The sequence below is a fragment of the Oncorhynchus clarkii genome, chromosome 10 (assembly GCF_045791955.1).
Source record: "Oncorhynchus clarkii lewisi isolate Uvic-CL-2024 chromosome 10, UVic_Ocla_1.0, whole genome shotgun sequence".
Taxonomy (NCBI): Eukaryota; Metazoa; Chordata; class Actinopteri; order Salmoniformes; family Salmonidae; genus Oncorhynchus; species Oncorhynchus clarkii.
In genome coordinates this window covers 47,625,414-47,632,300 of record NC_092156.1, presented here as the reverse complement: position 1 = coordinate 47,632,300, position 6,887 = coordinate 47,625,414, and positions in this window count along the sequence as shown.

Below are 6,887 nucleotides of genomic sequence, written 5' to 3'. Positions count from 1 at the left end.
GTCAGTTATATTTGCGACGCAGATCTCTCTGCAAGTCCTGCCTCTGAGTCCCCAAAGAATTTCTGCAGCAGCCACAATAACATCCAGTTACTTAGATTTCTTTGAGACTTGTGCCATACAGTTTATAACTGTGTCAATGAATGCCACAAAATCCACCTTTTTAACACACAGGGTATCTTTTGCCTGGCAGCAAACATTTAATACAGGCTGTGATGCGTCCACTACCATATCTTCACTAGCGTCACTTGTATTCTCAATTATTTGTATCGCCTCCGCATAGAAGATTCGATTGACCGCTCTAACTTTTGCTACCTCAAGCTTTTTCACCCTTACAGGGCACTCCAGGAACTCGGGATCATGATCCCCACGCCAATTGCAACACCGTCCGTAATCCTTCTACTCACCGTTCTTCAATAACTTTGTCCGTCTGCACACACTTGAAACATGGCCAAATACTTTACAATTCTTACACTGCAATGGCTTGGAGACAAAAGCTCTTACAGCATATCTTACATAACCAAGCTTCACATGCATAGGTATTTGCTCTTCATCAAAAAAAAATAACAGGACTGACTGTCACGACTTCTGCAGAAGTCGAAGCCTCTCCTTGTTCAGGCGGTGCTCGGCGGTCAACGTCACCGGTCTTCTAGCCATCATTAATCCATTTTTCATTGGTTTTGTCTCGTCTTCCTACACACCTGGTTTCAATCCCATTCATTACCTGTTGTTTATGTTTTCGCCAAATCCAGGCTGGTCTGGACCTCACCAAATCTGAACCAAAGATAGACATCTATGAGTGGCTCAGATTTTGTCTAGACCAGACCAAAAACCAATGTCTGTGGATGAGGAAATCAAGAACCAAAAAAATATGTCCAAAAGACATTGGCTCGTGCTTACTGGGGTGTAGCCTACAATGTCTGCAAAAATGTGAATCAATTTGTCTATTTAAGCTCGGAATATCAGCTACCCAACTTCATCAGGAGGTATTGTGAGCCTCTTTGCAATGTGTTTACACAGCGGGAAATTCAGAAGTTTTTGTTTTTTTCTCTCGCAATGGTCAGCTTATCAAAAATTGATGGACTTGATGGAAACCACTGATCATGACAATGGGGGGTGAAACTCCTGGACAACAGTTGTGATTGTCCATTCCATATTGTCCATTTTACTTTGACCTGTCCTGTTTTAAGGACATGTTGTTTGTTGTTAACATGACAAAGCATTTTTATTTGATTGGGCGCCATTTAGGTTATGCTATTTGATTGGATAAACCTGCATAATGTAAAAAGTGTCCGTCTCATACATTGTCATACATTTTATCTCCAGCCTGGAGTTACAAAAAAGACCACCTACTTTTTATACCATATCCTATATCTGCTACATGATTTATGTTAGACAATGTAGGCTTCTACACAATCGCCCAATCTTAACACACACTCTGTGTGGTTACAGTAGGCTAATGTATGTCAATGGTTTTAGGAACAGCAGTAACATCAGGCAGGATTTAGGCTACCAACTGTCTAGCCAGTTATAGCTCAATCTTGGGTGCAATGATTACGTTCCTGCACTGACTGACTATGTGGAGGCTCATTGATTTAACGTTACGTTAGCTTACATGATACACTAGTAAAGTAATAAAATATATAGCTGTCGGCTATATTAGCCACGACTTACCGTTCATTGTGCAGCATCAAATGTCTGTAATTTTCTTCCTGCATGTTTTGCAAGTTGCAATCCGTTATTTGTTGATACAGCGTTGTCTTTATGTCCGAAAATAATAATTTGGTGTTATCATCTTTCCAAGGGCTCCATCTGAATTCACCCGCCGACATTCCTCTACACTGCCACGCACAGCTTTTTCTCAGCTGGCACAATTTGATTGGCTGCTGTCCGATTCAAACTGTAATCTGTTAAATGAAGAGTTGATGCGCTGCACACTTTTTTTAATAGCATCATTTTTAATATTTGGGCTTGGGGAGGGTATCAAGTCAGGTCGAGTCATAAGACTCAAGTCCAAGTCAAGTCACGAGTCATTGGTGTTAAAGTCAAAGTCGAGTTGCAAGTCATCATATTTGTGACTCCAGCCCAAGTCATGCGACTTGAGTCCACACCTCTGGAAATCGATCTCCATACATTATGCCCCTGGGCTTGAGTGAACTACTGTATCTTTATCCAGACATACTGTATCTGGCAAGCCGATACTAAAATGCCCCAAAAAATGTAACTTTAATTTTTTTAAGTATTTTTGATTTGTCACCAACCGAAGTGTTTCAGGTCCCACTTGCATTTAACGACTCAACAACAGGCCCATTTTTGTGCAGTTCATGAGAAAAGCTGCACTGATAAGTTACGGTATTTAGGCCTAATGATGAGCTACATTTTTTTAATGCATTTAATAATTCCAACAGGATGTTCTGAAGTTTGTTAGGCTGGCGGAACAGTGTGAACTCGAGTCACAAGTTACTAGCCAGCTGGTTAGCATTCTCAATCCGAGTCTTTTCGGTGTGGAGCATCATTTGGCAGAATTTATGTCTCCCGACCCCTCCTGTCTCAGCCTCCAGTATTTATACTGTAATAGTTTGTGTCGGGGAGCTAGGGTCAGTCTGTTATATCTGGAGTATCCGGTGTCCTGTGTGAATTTAAATATGCTCCCTCAAATTCTCTATTTTTTTCTCTCTTTCTCTTTCTTTCTCTCTCTCTTTCTCTCAGAGGACCTAATCCCTAGGACCATTTCTCAGGACTACCTGGCCTGATGACTCCTTGCTGTCCCCAGTCCACCTGGTCATGCTGCTGCTCCAGTTTCAACTGTTCTGCCTGTGGCTATGGAACCCTGACCTGTTTACCAGACGTGCTACCTTGTCCCAGACCTGGTGTTTTGGACTATCTCTCTACCGCACCAGTTGTCTCTAACTCTGAATGATTGGCTATGAAAAGCCAACTGACATTTACTGGTGCTGACCTGTTGCACCCTCTACAACCACTGTGATTATTATTATCTGACCCTGCTGGTTATCTATGAATGTTTGAACATTTTGGCCATGTACTGTTATAATCTCCACCTGGCACAACCAGAAGAGGACTGGCCACCCCTCAGAGCCTGCTTCCTCTCTAGGTTTCTCTAGGTTTGATTGATTGATTGCTTGATTAAAAATGCCGCATCATTTGGCTTCCAAACGGCACTTCATTCAAAATGGTTGAAAATCGACCTAGAACCAAAGACAGTACAGTATGAAGATTGGAGAAGCAGTTTTTGCCAATAGAAATCCTTGATCACAGTGTGGTGCCAGGAAAATAACCTCTCACTCAACATCAACAAAACTAAGGAGATGATCGTGAACTTCAGGAAATAGCAGAGGGAGCACCCCCCTATCCACATCAATGGGACCGAAATGGTCCACCCACATAGACAGTGTGGTGAAGAAGGCGCAACAGCGCCTCTTCAACCTCAGGAGGCTAAAGAAATTTGGCTTAACTCCTAAACCCCTCTAACTTGTACAGATGCACAATTGAGAGCATCCTGTCGGGCTGTATCACCCCCTGGTACGGCAATTGCACCGCCCACAACCGCAAAGCTCTCCAGATGGTGGTGCGGTCTGCCCAACGCATTACTGGGGGCAAAGTTCCCACCCTCCTGGACAACTACAGCACCCTATGCCATAGGAAGGCCAAAAAGATAATCAAGGTGTAATGGATGTTGAAGGAGGAAGACCAAGGTGCAGCGTGGTGAGCGTACATATTCTTTATTTAAGATGATGCCGAACAAAACAATAAAAACTACAAATAAACCGTGAAGCTAAAGGCTATGTGCCCTAAACAAAGTCAACTTCCCACAAACACAGGTGGGAAAAAGAGCAGCCTAAGTATGATTCTCAATCAGAGACAACAATAGACAGCTGTCCCTGAGTGAGAACCCTACCCGGCCAAAACATAAAATACCCACCCCAACTCACACCCTGACCAAACCAAAATAGAGACATAAAAAGGATCTCTAAGGTCAGGGCGTGACACAAGGATATCAACCACCCGAGTCACTGCCTGTTCACCCCGCTATCATCCAGAAGGCAAGGTCAGTACAGGTGCATCAAAGCTGGGACCAAGAGACTGAAAAACAGCTTCTATCTCAAGGCCATCGGACGGCTAAACAACCATCACTAGCACATCAGAAAAATGTAGACAAATAGACGTAGATTAGGAATCACTGGCCACTTTTAGAAATGGATCACTAGCCACTTTAATAATGTTTCAGTATCTAGCATTACTCATCTCATATGTATAAACTGCACTCCACAATATTCTACGGTATCTTAGTCACTTTTAAATTGTGTTTACATATGGCATCACCCATTTCACATTCACATACTGTATTGTATTCTGTACTACACCACCGACCGTTAAACAGCCAGCTCCAGGACATCAGAGGCTGCTGCCTATAGACATAGATTAGGATTCACTGGCCACTTTAAGGAAATGAAACACTAGCCACTTTAATAATGTTTCAGTATCTTGCATTACTCATCTCATATGTGTTAACTGTACTCCATACTATTCTACGGTATCTTAGTCACTTTAATTGTTTGTAAATATTGCATCACCCATCTCATATGTATATACTGTACTCTATACTATACCACTGTATCTTAGTCCAATGCCGCTCTGAAATATATGTATATATATTCTTAATCCATTCCTTATTTAGATTTATGTGTATTTTGGGTTTATGTTGTCAAACTGTTAGATATTACTTGATATATATTATTGCACGGTCGGAGCTCGAAGCACAAGCATTTCGCAACACCCGCAATAACATCTGCGTATGTGACCAATAAAAACTGAAACGGATGGAGGAGCTTCTGGGTGGCGCTGAGAACATGACTTTTCACAATTTTCTCAAGGCATTCCATTACTAAGGTTGTCAAGGCGACAGGGCGGTAGTCATTCAGCCCAGAGGGATTAGATGCTTTAGGAATGGGTATAATTATTGAGTTTTTCCACAATACTGGCACGTGTTGCTGGTCGTTGACTCTCGCTTTGAGTCAACTACTCACCACATTTTAGCCACTGCAGTGCTAGCTAGCTGTAGTTTATGCTTTCAGTACTAGATTCATTCTTTGATCCTTTGATTGGGGAGCTCTGATAGGTTGAAGGACATCCTCCGGAAGTTGTCATAATTACTGTGTAGGTCTATAGATGGGGGTGAGTACCCAGAGCCTCCTAGGTTTTGTGTTGGAGTCAATGTACCCAGAGGGGGACGGAAACTAGCTGTCCTCCGTCTACACCATGGTGCTACCCTACAGAGTGCCGCTGAGACTTCTGTAGACCTTCATCCCAAAACAACGTGTGATATTTAGTGTAGTTTTATCTAAAGGATAAAGGATAACTTTTTTATTTTTATTAAATTCACTGAGGAGGTGAATAGTCCTCTTCCTCCTCTGAGGAGCCTCCACTGGTACACATATTTACACACAGGTACGCACACGGTTTCACCCTACCTTTCATAGGTGAGTCTATCACATGCTTGTGTGTGTGTGCTTTGTCCTGCAGTTTTGGCGGCCATGTTGTTGTGAAGGAGGACTCAGGCTCACTACACCTTCAACGACCTTTCGTCTGACTCCCAGGACAGAGTCCAACCGGTACTGGAACAGATGCCAGTCCATTGGTCTCTAAAACCATGCTGTTGGTTTTTGTTAGACAATGCCTGGCCTGACATTTGAATTTAGATTTTTGGTGTTAAAATGTTCACTTTTCATTAGATAAACACAACAGTTCTAGCCATAACAATCCAGTGTTCAACTTGGACCCACCATTCGGGAAGCACTGTTCAATGGTGATTGTATGTACAGAATAGTGCAGTGCAGATGCAATGTTAAACATTATACGCTAGAGGGCACTCTTTGAATTCCGTTTGCAATGTAAAGGAAAGTCAGTTCATGTGATACACAATCAATGAAAATATGACGAGAGTGCCTTTATAGAGGTTATTCCTTTATTGATGATGATTGTGCTCAGACTACTATAAATCAAGCGCAGCAGTTTCATACAGGAAACCCGACTGTTTCATTAGCTGATAGCATCACATGAAATAGATTCATCACACTACCCTTAATATGTTGGTCTATTTAGCCGACCAGGTTGAGCACACATTCTCTGATGGCTGGTGTTCTCGGTGACATTCTAATGCTGTAACATGCGTTACTCGCAACGCTTATCTGTTTTCTGCTTTCCCACCAACCACCCCGGCCTCCACCTGTTTGGGATCTGCTTTTGTTTCGGTCAGGGGGATTGGTATAGCATGCCTTGTTCACTGCCTGCTATTATTATATCTTACATGATATATGCTCTGGCAGTGAGCTACCCAGAAGGAGCCGAGCCAAAAGGCCAAGACTAATGTATAGTAATCTCCTAATGAATTGCTAAAGGAATCCGTGGCGTTTTGAGGATTAGATCTCTTGAGTGTAGCCTCCTCCAGCTACCTGAATCCGCTGTTGACTCACAGCGGCCCACCCCTTACTGCCACCCTGCCAGGCTGCTGTGGCCCCTTGGCACGCTGTCTCACCAGCCCTCAGGCATATGAGGTGAGTGTTCACAAGCAAACACACTCCCACACACTGGTAATGTAATGGTAGTGGTTCTTGATTCGTTCTCTGTCCAGAATGAAGGGCGCCTGCACAATGATGAATCTGACGAACTGAATGACGGCAATGCAACCATGTATTGTGACGTTACAATGAGCACCGATGCCTCAAGCACCCGCACCACCAACCGCAAATGCCTGTCTGCCTCCACAAGGGGTGTGACCTCCTTGAACCAGGTGGTGGTGTTTGGGGAGCATGAACTGATCATAAGGGGAACATGTCTGGTCCTGCCCATGGACGACACCCCTGAGCCTTCTG